At 45.1% G+C, this 13,084-nt stretch overlaps 1 protein-coding gene across 1 annotated transcript in view; it reads right to left on the bottom strand.

The window, feature by feature from the left end:
• The window catches only part of LOC126416749 (uncharacterized), an 888,282-nt gene that overhangs the window by 515,881 nt on the left and 359,317 nt on the right, over positions 1-13,084 (bottom strand). The window lies entirely within an intron of this gene.

The following is a 13,084-nucleotide window of genomic DNA, read 5'->3' as shown; positions in this document are numbered from 1 at the left end:
TATTCCGCTAGGAGACGAGACCATGAAATCCTGTTTTAGAGCACTGCCTGCCGCTGTCGCATCCAAAATCGCACCAAATTTTGCATTTCCTCGTGTGACTTAAACTGCCATTCACACATGTCGTTCTTCAAGTCGCCACGGTGATAGATCTGGGCTGCACAGACGATGATGCGGTGTTTTCGAAAGAAATTGCGGAGCCGGCCGGTGTGGCCGTGCGGTTCTAGGCGCTTCAGTCTGGGACCACGTGACCGCTACGGTCGCAGGTTCGGATCCTGCCTCGGGCATGGATGTGTGTGATGTCCTTAGGTTAGTTAGGTTTAAGTAGTTCTAGGGGACTGATGACCTCAGATGTTAAGTCCCATAGTGTTCAGAGCCATTTATACTGTGTTTCGAAAACTGTACGACACTGTAAGACAGTCCGAAGGTAAGAGGAAGCCTAGGCGCCTAGGCTTTTCCAGTGCTGCCCCACATGGCGCGGGCACCGCTGAAGGGGTCCGTCAAATGAAAACCCAACACCAGCCACAACGGAGCCATGGAATGGTTTCATTCAAAAGTAATCACCAAACCCGTTAACGGGGGTAGGACGTCAAACAGGCCGACTTGGAGCAGGAGAGGCACCACAGGAGATTTTAATATCCAGCGCCTATTCTTTTACAAATAAATTCATAAAACTTTGTCAGCATGACCAGGAAGGATTCAGGATTCACAGTCATAGCAGTGGAACTTCAAAAACATAACAAAATAATTTTTTTTTTTTTACATGTGAAATTTCAACATTTTTTCACTTACTATTGGCTGCATTTGTTGCTATAGGTACATTATTCTTGACAAGTAATAGAGATTCTTTGATGAATTTTGCACAGCATACAAACCATACTTGCAGGTGTATGAAACTCTAGAATTTTCCAAATCTATTAAAAACTATGGTAAAAATAGATATAATTAACTACAAAATTTTATTTTTTTCTAAACATAAAGCATAAAACGTAACAGCTCATTCATTTTTTCATAAATTAAATAGATTCTAGAGTTTCAGGCACCTGTAAGTAAGGTTTGTATGCTGTGCAAAATTTATCGAACAGTCTCTCTTACTTATGAATAAAAGTGTACCTATAGCATGCAGCCAATAGTAAGCGAAAAAATGATAAAATTTCACATGTAAAAAAATTTATTTTGTTATAGATTCCTTCCTGGTCATACTGACAAAGTTTTATGAATTTATTTGTAAAAGTATAGGCACTGGAAATTAAAATGTCCTGCGGTGCATCTCCTGCTCCAAGTCGGCCCGTTTGGAGTCCTACCCCCCGTAAGACATTTACCCCGCCAGGAGACGAGACCATGAAATCCTGTTTCGTAGACCACTGACTGCCGCTGTCGGACACAAAATCGCACCCAGTTTTGCATTTCCTCGTATTACTGAAACTGACATTCACACACGTCGTTCTTCAGGTTGCCACGGTGAAAGATCTGGGCCGCACGGACGATGGTGCGGTGTTTCCGAACGAAATTGCTGTACCGTAGCCTTTGTCCGATTCGCAGTGTGGGGGCGGGTGTTAACGTGCAACACGATGATTCCGTCTGACAGCATTCACGTTCGTTTTGACCTCATGGTACTAAGCAGTTTCTGCAAAGTGTCTTTATTACGCTGCGATTTGATTGTGATTTCAAACTGGAGGAACTCGACGAGCAGAGGGTCCCTGCAGTTGAAGGAGCCTGTATGAATAGTTTTGGATTTCTTTGGCGGGGAAGTTGTGGAATATTCCCACTTTTGGCTTTGCCGTTTGCACTCGGTCTGTCGGCATGAATCATTCTGTTGCACGATAACGCCCGTCCCCATACTGCCATTTGGACGATGGCCACACTTTAGGGATTTGCATGGGAAACACTGCAACATCCTCCGTACACCCGGGATGTTTCGGCGTCTGATCTTCATATCTTTGGTGACCTGGAAAAGGCATGCCTAGACGTCGGTTTTAGTCGGATGAAAACATGCAAGCGTTGGTGCGATTGCGGATCCGTCAGCGGCCAACCGCGGTCTACGAAACAGGAATGTTCTGAACGTCTCCTCTCCATGTATGATACGTGTCTTACGCGTGCAGTGACTACCTTTGAATAGAAGCATTCCATTGTCCCCCTGTGGCAAGTATTCTGTCTTCATCTGATTGCCCCTCATGGTATAGACTACCCGCCAGGCGGCCCTATCACATGAGTTCTGGACATGCACCACCCACGAGGCTACTCGTGCCCGCATCGGCCTTTTGCTCAACCCTACCCACGTGTGCTCGTGGGGGTCCAGCTGTCCGCCGACAGGCACGCGAGCTGGAACAGCAGCTCTAGGAACACTTCCAATAAGATCATCAAATAATTTTACAACAACTTTTATAGCTAATCCACAACGCCTTGTTTTCCCGAGCTTAAAACAAGGCACAAACACTTGTCAAAAAACCTTGTTCTCTGAAAGCATTTCGCCGGCCGAAGTGGCCGTGCGTTTAAAGGCGCTGCAGTCTGGAACCGCAAGACCGCTACGGTCGCAGGTTCGAATCCAGCCTCGGGCATGGATGTTTGTGATGTCCTTAGGTTAGTTAGGTTTAACTAGTTCTAAGTTCTAGGGGACTAATGACCTCAGCAGTTGAGTCCCATAGTGCTCAGAGCCATTTGAACCATTTTTTTTGAAAGCATTTCATTGTTTGCCCAGTGACTTCAAGCTCCATGTCTGACAAGAAGGAAGATTGAAAGCTTAACATCTCATTAACTACAAGGTCAGGATGAAGCATGAAGATCGGAGTGGGGAAGGGTACGACAGGAAACTGCCCTAGCCACTTTCAAAGGAACCATCCCGGCATTTTGCCTGGAGCGAATTAAGGAAATCACGGAAAACATGAACTAGATGGCCGAATGGGGATTTGAGCCGTCACTCTCCCGAAACCGAGTCCACTGTGCTAACCACTGCATCACCTCACCCGGCCTCATGTTTGAGAGGACGTCTCCATATATCAGTGCTGTCTTCGAAAAGTGCCTTAATCTTGCAAATTACTTACATCCCTATAACGTGCTAAAACAAGGGCTGGGTTTCAACTGTCCCTTCCAGTTCATTCAGTAGAGTTTCCATGGGCTCCTCTGGCGTCTAGGTTCCTGTGCCTAGGGTTGGCGTCGGCCACTGTGGCCGAGCGGTGCTTGGCGCCTCAGTCCGGAACCGCGCTGCTGCTACGGTCGCAGGTTCGAATCCTGCCTCGGGCATCTATGTGTGTGATGTCCTTAGGTTAGTTAGGTTGAATTAGTTCTAAGTCGAGGGGACTGATGACCTCAGATGTTAAGTACCACAGTGCTTAGAGCCATTATAACCATCTAGGGTTGGCTGGCTGTCAAGTAGATCTCATTGCTCATGCTCCATACAGCCCAAGCCGTTAGCTCCCCGTGGCTCAGGGCGGCGTATGTGTCGACTGGTTTATATTACACACATGAGTGATGTAAACCCGTCATCATATCACCAAAGAAAAGCTTTGTTGTAACATCACAATATTATTGAAGATGACGTGGCCTCTCTTTCACTGAGTGTTGAAGTTACTTGGCGGTTATACGGTGTGAGCAAGGGGGGGCGGGGGGCGTGTCGAGGGGGTGTAGGGTCTACTATTTAACGAGAACTATGAACCACAGTGCAACTTGGTGCTTGTTTTTGTACCTTAGTAACAAACTACTGGCACAGATAGAAGACAAAACAAGTATTTGGACCATAGCGCTTTTCATAATCCAACTATTTGTTTACTGAGAACTACAAAAGACCAGAAAGATGCTCTGAATGCAGTTTCACGTAACTTCCACTCTTTACAACACTGAAAAACTGCGTAAATCTGCTACCTTCTTTCTCTCCTGTCATACCACGCAGAAACACACATGCAAATGGAGTCACAAAATTTTCGTTCTGATTTCACAAATTGCAACAACCAGCATTTTAAAAAATTAAATTTTTGATGCCTGGAAAAAACTCTATTCCAATTACTTACATATACTGCTTAACAATTGAAAGTTAATTATGCTTCATATTTCGAAACACAGAAAACACAGTGTGACAGCTGTATTGTGGCCGGCATTAGCCATCGACATGATACCTAGTCGAGTATGCTTCAGTATAAGTTTTCGTCGTGAGATTTGTCACCACAAATGGGTCATTCTTATAATTCTTCGGTGGCTCTACAGTTCAGTGTGGACCTTGGCCTCATCATGAATCCTCTCCCAGTAATCACGATCGAGCGCTGCATCTTTTCATTTCCTACAGCCCATTTTCTGCAGGTCCTTCACAACTCCATCTTGTTCATGGTCGGCACAGACCTGTCGATCCCTGGATATCCACCGAATATCCTTTTCGTTACTTCCGTACCCAGTGCGAAGTGCCTGCTATCAACATGTGGCTCACTGGACTCCTCTTGTAAAAGATCGATATTTATATACACTTTACAGTTCACGACTGTACCGCCTGCTCCTCCCTCTTCCTCAAAGTACCTTTCTCTCTGTCTAGAATTTCAGTATTTCTTGGTATCAAAGATACTGACCAAATTTCGGAGACATGTGTAAGCACTGGTCTAGTAAGTGTTTCATAAATCTGGAGATTCGAGTTAAGAGCATAAGGGCAAATAGCATTCTTCATGCAAAACATGCTCTGTTGTCTGCTGTTAATCTCTGTTTAACGTCAAAGGAGGCCCTTTTCAGTGGGTGACTGTCGATCCTAGATATTCAAACTGTTTAAGTCTCTCGAAAGTACACACTAAGACAAAAAAAAAAAAAAAAAAAGACGGCGCACCGCGAAGGAATTATGCGAATGGAGCGGAAATTAGTAGATGTGATGACGTGTATAGCCAAACAAATGATCACAGTTTCAGAAAAATTGGATAATTCAGTCAAGAGAAGAGCAACAAAAATTGAGCAAGTAAATAACGCGCTGGTCCACCTCTGCCACTTTTGCAAGCAGTTATTCTGCTTGGCACTGGTTAAAGAAATTGTTGGGTGTCCTCCTGAGCAATATCGTGCCAAATTGTCGTGTTTTATCGTCAGAATCTCAAGCTGGTTGGAGAACCTACCCATAATGCTCCACACGTTCCCAACTGTAGACATATCAGGCTGGTAATAGGGGATCTGTTCGAACAGGGACTCGTCACTGAAGACAGTTCTACTCTAGTCAATGAGGCCTGTCTGGAGACCATCCCCCCCCCCCCCCCCCTCCAGACAGCGGTGTTATACCAATTTGACAGTCGTTCGCCATATGGCCTGACCAACAGGTCGCCTTTGGTTGTAATCCGCCGCACTCTTGCTGCACAGCGGTACGTCGACGATGTTCTACGGTCCGTTTTGTTGCCCTTCATGGGAAGCATTCCTGGGCTTACCTTTCGGCGAGACAACGCCCGCCTAAACATGGCGAGAGTTTCTACTGCTTGTCTTTGTGTTTGCCAAACCATACCTTGGCCAGAAAGGTCGCTGGGTCTCTCCCTAATTGAGAACGTTTGGAGCATTGTCGGCAGGGACCTCCAACCAGCTCTCGATTTTCATTACATGACCCTCCAATTGGACAGAATGTGGCACTGTGACCCTCAGGAAGATACCCAACAACTCTGTTGATGAACGTCAAGCCGAATAACTGCTCGCATTACAGGCAGAAGTGGACCAACATGTTACTGACTTGCTCAATTTGTGAAGTTCATTCTCTTGAAAAACAAAAAATCACCCAATTTTTCTGAAACTGTAATCATTTGTTTGCCTGTACTTGTACATCACAAAACTACCGATTTCCGTCCCATTCGGATAATTCCTTGGTGTTGCCTCGTTTATTTTGTCTTCGAGTGTGTAACCACGAAATGTTGTTGGTGGTGGCATGTTCGCCGTACGTGCTTTTCGTTTTGTTTTCTGTTGATTGATACTGCATGCGGCCGGCCGCTGTAGTCGAGCGGTTCTGGGCGCTTCAGTCCGAAACCATGAGGCTGCTACGGTCGCAGGTTCGAATCCTGCCTCCGGCATGCATGTGCGTGATGTCCTTAGGTTAGTTAGGTTTAAGTAGTTCTAAGTCTAGGAGACTGATGGCCTCAGATGTTACGTCCCATAGTGCTTAGAGCCATTTTTGATATTGGATCCCAAATTCTTATTGGCCTGCTCAAGTGCGTTAAATGTGTCCTGCACTGCCCTCCGATTTCTTGCAACTACATCTGTGTCTTTGGCATAATCGAGCATAAGAGCATCTCCTTGCTTACTCTATATTGTATATTTAGAGGAATAGACGCTACTTCTCCTGTTCATAAACTACGCTGACTCATCAATGTCTTTCTCAGAAGCCTTATCAGTCTTGCAGGAGTTCCTAGTTCAGTCCAACCACGGTACAGTTGCTCTCTGTCTATGCTTTCATATGCTAATTTCTAATCCATAAAAAGGTGATGCGTGCCAGTCCCGAATTCAATCTTCTTTTCTAAAATTTGTCTTATGGTGAAGGTGTGATCGGGTGTTGATTTCCCTGGGAGAAATCCGTATTGGTATAAGCCAATCTCTCTCTGAACGCCCTATGTTGGAGAATACTTCATATTCCAAGTTTAGTAGCGTGCGTCTTCGATTCTCGTTACATTTCAACATGGCTCCTTCTCATCATACCATACCGAAATGGCCAGCTTTAGCAGAGTCTGTTTTTACCACAGTCACTATGGTTTGTAAATCATCTCGTCTGCACATGAAATTCGCCGTAACTCTGCGAAATGTGTAGTACCTACACCCAAATACAAGGGGCGTTTAATAAGTAATGCAACACTTTTTTCTGAAAGCAGGTTGGATTTATTCATGATTACAATGCACCATATTATTTCCCACTCTTTTTGTTACAAAACCATATTTTTCGCCACAATTTCTGTTCAATGCCATTATAGTAAGAGGGCCTCTACGTCGGCACGATACCACTCTACTAGTCGCTGTCGGAGCCAGCGTCTTGCTGCATCAATAAATAATCTCCCAATCATCCACGCACTGCTTCCAGCGGAGTGCACTCCGCCCCCGTTTGCTGAGTGGTTCGCGCGGCGGAATTCCACGCCAAGGGTCACGGGTTCGAATTCCGGCTGGGGCAGGAGATTTTCTCAGCTCCGGGACTGGGTGTTGTCTTGTCCTCATCCTCATTTCATCCGCATCTCCGACGACCAAGTCACCCAATGTCTACATCTACATCTACATGATTACTCTGCAACTCACATTTAAGTGCTTGGCAGAGGGTTCATCGAACCACAATCATACTATCTCTCTACCATTCCACTCCCGAACAGCGCGCGGGAAAATCGAACACCGAAACCTTTCTGTTCGAGCTCTGATTTCTCTTATTTTATTTTGATGATCATTCCTACCTATGTAGGTTGGGCTCAACAAAATATTTTCGCATTCGGAAGAGAAGATCTCGCCGCGACGAAAAACGTCTTTGCTTTAATGACTTCCATCCCAACTCGCGTATCATATCTGCCACGCTCTCTCCCCTATTACGTGATAATACAAAACGAGTTGCCCGTTTTTCCACCCTTTCGATGTCCTGTGTCAATCCCACCTGGTAAGGATCCCACACCGCGCAGCAATACGCTAACACAGGACGGACGAGTGTAGTGTAAGCTGTCTCTTTAGCCGTCGAATGCAATAAGTACTTGCCGTCGGCGGCCGAACTTCTTTGAATGCCGTACGCTCATTTCATTTTTAGCGGAGTGCATCCTGCATTGGGCCAAACAAATGGTAGTCGGAAGGTGCGAGATCCGGACTGTAGTGTGGATGACGAAGAACAGTCCAATGAAGTTTTATGAGCTCCTATTGGCTACGCAGATTCCTGTAAGGCCTTGTGTTGAGTTGGAGACGGAGAAGTTCGTTTGGTGTTCGTCTGCATTTTTTTTTTCTTCCAAGGAACACGCTGAAGTCGTGACTTCAGTTTACTAAGGGTAGCACAATAAACTTCTGAGTTCATCTTTGCTTCATGAGGGAGAACATCAAACAGAATAACACCTTCATAGTCCGAAAGGCCATCGCCATGATTTTACCTGCCGAGGATGCGGTTTTGAACTTTTTCTCCGGAGGAGAGGTGATGTGGCGCCACACCATGGATTGCCGATTTGTTTCTGTTTCGAACTGATGAACTCATGTTTCATCGCCTGTGCAAATGATCGACAAAAAGGTCGTCACAATCAGCCTCGTTACGCACAATCATTTTCGTACAGATGGTCCTTCGTTGCTCTTTATGGTCAGCTGTTAGACAGCAAGGAACCCAGCGGGCAGATTTTAAGAAACCAAACTGTTGGGCGAATGTGTTAGCATAACCAACAGAGACGTCTAGTTGAGTAGAACAGGTAGGTGTTTGTTATACCTCGGTCATCTCGAGTCAGTGTCCGCACGTTCCAACAATGCTGCAGTCACGCGACCATGTTGCGATGACTAGAATTCTACTCTGAAGGAATCAGCATGGGTTTCGAAAAAGACGATCGTGTGAAACCGAGCTCGCGCTATTCGTCCACGAGACTCAGAGGGCCATAGACACGGGTTCCCAGGTAGATGCCGTGTTTCTTGACTTCCGCAAGGCGTTCGATACAGTTCCCCAAAGTCGTTTAATGAAAAAAGTAAGAACATATGGACTGTCAGACCAACTGTGTGATTGGATTGAAGAGTTCCTAGATAAAAGAACGCAGCATGTCATTCTCAGTGGAGAGAAGTCTTCCGAAGTAAGAGTGATTTCAGATGTGCCTCAGGGGAGTGTCGTAGGACCGTTGCTATTAACTATATATTTAAGTGACCTCGCGGGTAATAACGGAAGTTCAGTGAGGCTTTTTCCAGATGATGCTGTAGTATATCGAGAGGTTGTAACGATGAAAAATTGTACTGAAATGCAGGAGGATCTGCAACGAATTGACGCATGGTGCAGGGAATGGCAATTGAATCTCAATGTAGACAAGTGTAATGTGCTACGAATACATAGAAAGAAAGATCCTTTACTATTTAGCTACAATATAGCAGGTCAGCAACTGGAATCAGTTAATTCCATAAATTATCTGGGAGTACGCATTAGGAGTGATTTAAAATGGAATGATCACATAAAGTTGGTCGTCGGTAAAGCAGATGCCAGACTGAGATTCACTGGCAGAATCCTAAGGAAATGCAGTCCGAAAACAAAGGAAGTAGGCTAGAGTACACGTGTTCGCCCACCGTTTGAATACTGCTCACCAGTGTGGGATCCGTACCAGATAGGGTTGATAGAAGAGTTAAAGAAGATCCAACGGAGAGCAGCGCGCTCCGTTACAGGATCAATTAGTAATTGCGAAAGCGTTACGGAGATGACAGATAAACTCCAGTGGAAGACTCTGCAGGAGAGACGCTCAGTAGCTCGGTACGGGCTTTTGTTGAAGTTTCGAGAACATACCTTCACAGAGGAGTCAAGCAGTATATTGCTCCCTCCTACGTATATCTCGCGAAGCGACCATGAGGATAAACTCAGAGAGATTAGAGCCACACAGAGGCATACCGACAATCTTTCTTTCCACGAACAATACGAGACTGGAATAGAAGGGAAAACCGATAGAGGTACTCAATGTTCCCTCCGCCGCACACCGTCAGGTGGCTTGCGGAGTATGGATGTAGATGTAGAGATGTAGATGACAGACTACTCGCCCAACAACTCACCGTGCTTTTGTTCACTGCCAGGTTCCCATACATATTCTGCAAGCGCCTATGAACGTGCGCGATTCTCTGTATTTCCGCAAAAAGAAACTCAGTGATAGACCTCTGCTTGCAACGCGCTTTCGTTACAGAGGCCATTTTTATAGCTACGTACAGCGCAGCCAGCAAAATGGAACTTTATGTAACTAGAGGGGCTGAAGCGGGAATATTCCACGATGTCCCACAACGGATTTCGCATTTTTTTCAATCGATGTTGGTCGAGCAAAAAAAGTTTTGAATTACTTATTAAACGCCCCTAGTCATACACTTAACGTGTTTCCCATTAGCAACAGTGCCCTACCCCTCTTTCGCGTGTCTGCGAATACTTCTGAACTACAAGCTTACGCACAGTGTAAATGAACACTACCGGCAAACTTCCGGAAGTGGCTGTGTGTTGGGAAGGTGCGAGCTGTTCTGTAAAGTACTTTGATACACTTAATTATGTCTGCAGGGAACCTTTCCTTAAAAAAACCGCCTCGCCTAGTGTAGATTTTCTGCATTTACAAATAAACAATTTCTATGTACTGCCTGATGACACTTTTTCATTCGCCGCTGAAGGTTAGATTCTCGTTAACACGTTCCCTCGTTTTCGTTACACTATTATAGGACAAAGGAACGCATTTCCCACTGGAGTCCTAAGAAATGGTTCAAATGGCTCTGAGCACTATGGGACTCAACTTCTGAGGTCATTAGTCCCCTAGAACTTAGAACTAGTTAAACCTAACTAACCTAAGGACATCACACACATCCATGCCCAAGGCAGGATTCGAACTTGCGACCGCAGCGGTCTCGCGGTTCCAGACTGCAGCGCCTAGAACCGCACGGCCACTTCGGCCGGCGGAGTCCTAAGAAGATCTCAGTTTTTTTTTTTTCTTCACATGGAATTTGAATCCACCATGTCCGTGCTTGCTACAAAAGTCGCAATCGCTAAGCGCGTGCTATACCTGCCAGCAATACTGCTGATTGTGTGATATTTGCTAACACTTCTTCAGATAACAGTGATTCAGATTTTAAACATATGAACAAAGGTGGGGGACAACAAATCTATATAGTGTAGGTTCGCTTATACGAACATCTTTGCATTCTGGCTGTTTTTCACACACTGACCACTCACAATTAACAACTGTCCACATTTATCAGTGCGACGGAGATCAGTAAAAGATCACAATTTCACATTTGTCTGCTGCTCAGTCTTTATTTGTTATTCGTTCTATGGCTGGTGCCGATAACGTGATAAGAAGAATAGTCCATTAATTATTGTTGGATAACTATGAGAACCCATCAGTCAGAACCCATCTATCATTATACAACAGTCGTAAGTTGTCCGACACGCCAAAATCCTGTAATAACGACTCATACTATGGTCCCCAGCAAGCAGTGACATTTAAGAGGTAGAGTTTGGCGATAATCAATTGTGCAAGAAGCACTTCGGCAGCACAACGTGTGTTTTAAACTCCTGACGTAATACGTAAGGTCGTTACTCATTCGCACTGGAGATAAACGAATGTCTCAGAGAGTTATCGCCTCGACGGTTCTTTAATAACTTAATTCATTACGTGTGCACAAAATGGCTGACAGCATACCCACTCAGCGCTGCCGTTATCTTTTCTTCGGGAGATACGAGTACAATGGACAATGAACGGCTTATCCACACTCTGAGACAAGCTAAGCTCAGGCGTCGGCAGTAAAAACTGTGCGGCCACTCGTACATCCTCTCCGTTGCTGTGAAAGTGACTGCCGTCATACATCTGTGGTTACCATCAACATTGCCTAAAATATGAGACGGTAACGTCACTTTATTTGCCGTAATCGTTAGGCTGACGGAGCAGCTATTTAAATCACAACAGACTGAAAGAAACTTTGAAGATTATTCAAGAGCATTAATTTAAGAATTAAAATAAATGGGTTGCTCCTCAACACAACAATATGCAGGGGGAAGCAGAAGTTTGCGAACTAGAAGTAGAAAGGCCGTTCAGTTAATAATGCAACACTTTCTTTTTCTGGAAGCTGGTTGGTTTTAGTCAAGGTTCCAATACACCAAACTATTCCCCACTCTATGGCTACAAAAACCTAATGTTCAACGTAATCTCTGTTCAGTGCAAAAGCCTTGCTCTACTTAATTGGGAGGACCTATACGCGGTGCGTTTGAAAACTCCGTGGAAAAATAAAAACTACTTACGTGTTTGGGGTAAAACTTTTTTATATTTTGACATAGTCTCTCTCCTTTTAGACTTATACACTTCGTCCGACGCTCTTCTAATCTTCTGATCCCTTCTGAATAATACGAACTGTTCAAGTCTGCTATTAGTTGCTGCAATCACCTCCTCGTTTGAATAAAATCTTTGTCCCGCCAGCCATTTCTTCAAATTGGCGAACAAACAGTAGTCCAAGGGAGGCAAGTCTGGAGAATAGGGGGGATGTGAAACGAGTGGGACTCCTATTTCCATTAATTTGGCGACCACAACTGCTGAGGTGTGTGCTGGTGCATTGTCGTGATGGAAAAGAACTTCTCTGCGGTCCAGTCGCCGGCGTTTATCTTGCAGCTCGGTTTTCAAACGGTCCAATAACCATGAATAATATGCACCTATAATAGTTTAACCCTTTCCCAGATAGGCGATGAGGATTATCCCTTGTGAATCCCAAAAGACAGTCGCCATAACCTTTCCCGCCGAAGGAATTGTCTTCGCCTTTTTTGGTGCAGATTCTCCCTTGGTAACCCATTGTTTACATTGTTGTTTGGTCTCAGGAATGTAGTAATATATCCATGTTTCACCCACAGTGACGAAGCGACGCTTAAAGTCCTGCAGATTCCTCGTGAATAGCTGCAAATCATCCTTGCAACACTTCACACGATTCCGTTTTTGACAAGCGTGAGGAACCGCGGTAACCATCTTGCGGATAGCTTTCTCATGTCCAAGTGTTGAAGCAAAATATTATGTAGCAATTCATTGGAGATGCCCATAGCACTAGCAATCTCACGCACCTTTACTCTTCTGTCATCCATAACTATATCATGGATTTTATCAATGGTTTCTGGAGTCGTAACCTCCACAGAGCGTCCAGAACGTTCAGCATCACTTGTGCCCATATGGCCACTCCGAAAATTTTGAAACCACTTATAAACTGTTCTAATCGAAGTTGCAGAGTCACTGTAATGTTTATCAAGCTTCTCTTTAGTCTCCTGAGGCGTTTTGCATTTCATTAAGTAATGTCCCAACGCGGTCCCGAAGGCCCAACGGTTCCGACCGCCCGCCGCGTCATCCTCCGCCGATAGGCGTCTCTAGATGCGGATATGGAGGAGCATGTGGTAAGCACACCGCTCTCCCGGCCGTTGCCCTTTTTCGTGACCGGAGTCACTGTTCCTCAATCAAGTAGCTCCTCAACTGGT

Source organism: Schistocerca serialis, chromosome 8 (genome assembly GCF_023864345.2).
Source record: "Schistocerca serialis cubense isolate TAMUIC-IGC-003099 chromosome 8, iqSchSeri2.2, whole genome shotgun sequence".
NCBI classification, from domain to species: Eukaryota; Metazoa; Arthropoda; class Insecta; order Orthoptera; family Acrididae; genus Schistocerca; species Schistocerca serialis.
This window is presented reverse-complemented; position numbering and strand designations above follow the sequence as displayed.